Here is a 3,521-nt window from a genome sequence, read left to right as displayed (position 1 = left end):
TGTGTGTTTTCCACAGTGTGTGTGTGTGTATGTGTGTGTGTGTATGTGTGTGTGTCCTCCATGGTGTGTGTTTGTGTGTGTGCTTGTGCATTAGGTGTTTGTTTGGTGTTGTTTTTTGGGGTGTGAGTTTGTATTTTTGTTGTTGTTGTTGTTGTTGGTATCGATGGTGTTATTTTTTCTTTTTTTGGGGGGGAGAATTGCTTCAATCTCTCTTTTTCTTTCTCCCTCTTTCTCTTCTTCCTTACTTCTCATCTCTCTCTCTCTCTCTCTCTCTCTCTCTCTCTCTCTCTCTCTCTCTCTCTCTCTCTCTCTCCTCTCTCTCTCTCTCTCTCTCTCTCTCTCTCTCTCTCTCTCTCTCTCTCTCGCTTTCTCTCTCTCTCTCTCTCGTCCTTCTTCTTCCCCTCGCTCTCCCTTACCCTTTCCCTTCCCCCTTCCCCTACCTCTCCCCACTTCCTCTCCTTTCCCCTCATTTCTCTCTCTTTCTTTTTCCCTCTCCACCCCCGCAAATAACCTCTCCCTGCCACATTCCCCTCCACCCCATCCCTTCCCCCTCCCCCTCCACCCCATCCCTTCCCCCTCCCCCTCCACCCCATCCTTTCCCCCTCCTCCTCCACCCCATTCCTTCCCCCTCCCCCTCCCCCTCCACCCCATCCCTTCCCCCTCTCCCTCCACCCCATCCCTTACCCCACCCACCACCCACCATCCACCACCCACCACCTAATGTCCACCTTCCACCATCCACCACCAACCCAATGCCCACCACCCAAAACCCACCCACCCACCACCCACCTACCCACCACCCACCTACCCACCACCCATCCACCACCCATCACCTACCCACCCACCACCCACCCACCCACCACCCACCCACCGCCCGCCGCGACCGACACTGTCATCCCCGGAACCGAGCACCAGCGATCGACAAGATAACACGGACCAAATGTGAGAAAACGAGGCCTTATCTCCGGGTTATCTCCCGGCGGCGCACCCTCATCCTCATCCTTATCCTCCTCCTCCTCCTCCTCCTCATCCTCCAACGCCTCTTCCTTCTCTTCCTTCTTTTTCCTTCTTCTCTTCTTTCTTCTTCTTCTCTTCTTTTTTCTTCTCTTCATTCTTCTCCTCTTACTTCTTCTCTTCATTTTCTCTTCCTTCTTCTACTCCTTATTCTCTGCCTTCTTCTCCTCTTTCTTCTTATTTTCTTCTTCTCTTTCTTCTTCTACTCCTTTTCTCTTCCTTCTCTTCTTTCTTCTCTTCATTCTTTTTCTATCCTTCTGTTTTCTCTTTCTCCTTTTTCTTTTCTTTCCTCTTTTCTTCATCCATCTTCTTTTCTTCCTCCTCTTCCCTTCTTCCTCCCTCTTTTCTTCTCTTCCTCCTCTTCCTCCTCTTCTGCCTCTCCTTCCCCTCCTCCTCTTCTCTTACTTCCTCCTCCTCCGTCTTCTCATCCTCCCTCTTTTCTTTTCCTTCCTTCTCCTTCTCCTCCTCCTCTTCTTCTCCTCCTCTTCCCCTTCCGGAATGGGGAATGGGGGTGGGGAAAGAGGGAGAGGAATGATGGGAGGGTGATAGTATGGAGGAGGGGGGGAGGAATGGGGAATGGGAGAAGGGGGGTAGAGGGGCGAGGAATGAGTAATGGGAGTGTGGGAGGGGAATGGGAGGGGAGGTAAGGAGGGGGGTCGTGATAGAATGGGCGTTTGGGTTTTTTTTTTTTGGGATTCGTCTGTTTTCGGTGATTGTTTTATTTTTTTTTGGGGAAGGAATGGGAGAGGATCAAGAAGCGTAAGAGAAAAGTAGGAATGGGAGGAGGGAGACGAACGCGGGGAGGGGGGGGGGGTGAAGAAACAGGGGATGGAGGAGGGGGAGGAGGGGGAGGAGAGGGAGGAGAGGGAGGGTGAAGAAACAGGGGATGGGGGAAGAGGGGAGAGGCAGGGGGAGGGTGAAGAAACAGAGGGGCGAGGGAACAGGGGAGAGGCAGGGGGAGGGTGAAGAAACAGGGGGTGGGGGAAGAGGGGAGAGGCGGGGGGAGGGTGAAGAAACAGGGGATGGAGGAGGGGGAGGAGGGGGAGGGTGAAGAAACAGGGGATGGAGGAGGGGGGAGGGCGAAGAAACAGGGGGTGGGGGAAGAGGGGAGAGGCAGGGGGAGGGTGAAGAAACAGAGGGGTGAGGGAACAGGGGAGAGGCAGGGGGAGGGTGAAGAAACAGAGGGTGGAGGAGGGGAGGGGGAGTGTGAAGTAACAAGAGATGGAGGAGGGGGAGGAGGGGGAGAGAGAAGAAACAGGGGATGGAGGAGGGGGAGGAGGGGGAGAAAGAAGAAACAGGGGGAGGGTGAAGAAACAGGGGATGGATGAGGGGGAGATGGGGAGGGTGTAGAAACATGGGATGGAGGAGGGGGGGTGAAGGAGGGGGAGGGTGAAGAAACAGGGGGTGGGGGAGCAGGGGAGAGGCGGGGGGAGAGGGGGAAGGGGGAAGGGCATGGGACAACTTTTAAACATTTTTATTACACGTCTCTGATGGCCGATTGGCGCGTCCGTGTACGTCAGGCGGAGAAGCTGCTGTTTCTGCTGCTGTACAAGAGGGGGGGGGGGCTCCTCTCTCTTTCTCTCTCTCTCTCTCTCTCTCTCTCTCTCTCTCTCTCTCTCTCTCTCTCTCTCTCTCTCTATCTATCTATCTATCTATCTATCTCTATCTCTGTCTGTTTGTCTCTTTCTACTTCTCTCTCTGTTTGTCTGTCTGTCTCTCACTCACTCTCTCTCTCTCTTTCACTATCTCTCATATTCACTCTCGCTTTCTCCCTCTTTCCCTCCTTTCCTTTCCCTCCCCACCCCCTCCCTCACTTACTTCCCTTCCTCCCCACCTCACCCTCCCCACTTCACCCTCTCACCCCACCCCAACGCCCCACCTCAACCCCCTACCCCACCCCAACGCCCCACCTCAACCCCCCACCCCAACCCCTCACATCAACCCCCCACCCCAACCCCTCACATCAACCCCCTACCCCAACCCCTCACCTCAACCCCCTACCCCAACCCCTCACCTCAACCCCCCTCTTCACCCCCCCTTCTCACCCCCTACCCCAACCCCTCACCTCAACCCCCCACCCCACCTCACCCTCCCCTTTCACCCCCCACCTCACCCTCCCCTCTCACCCTCCCCTCTCACCCCCTACCCCACCCCAACCCCCCGCTCCTGAGGATGCCATACCTGTTTGTGCAAACGTCCCAGCTGATGAGGTCATGTTGTGACGTCACCACCTGTGTTTACAAAAACACAGGTGGTGACGTCACAACTAGACTACAAAAACGGTGTTACTTCATCCATTGCGAAGTAGACTTAACTCTCGAAGGAAAGCGATAAAGTGTCACATTTGTTTGTCTTTTTCTTTTTCGTCTTTTTTTTTCTTTTTTTTTTCTTTGTTTGTCTAGTTGGTTTGTCAGTGTTTTTTTTTTTTTTTTTTTTTCTTTTTTAGGGGTGATGGGGAGGGGGGAGGGGGGGAGGGGAGGGGAATCTGCTTGTTATTGTAGTTTTGT

Source organism: Penaeus japonicus, unplaced genomic scaffold, assembly GCF_977035675.1.
Source record: "Penaeus japonicus unplaced genomic scaffold, GWHDUDI00000001_assembly GWHDUDI00000018, whole genome shotgun sequence".
In the NCBI taxonomy this organism is placed as follows: domain Eukaryota; kingdom Metazoa; phylum Arthropoda; class Malacostraca; order Decapoda; family Penaeidae; genus Penaeus; species Penaeus japonicus.
Note: the sequence above shows the minus strand (reverse complement) of the source record.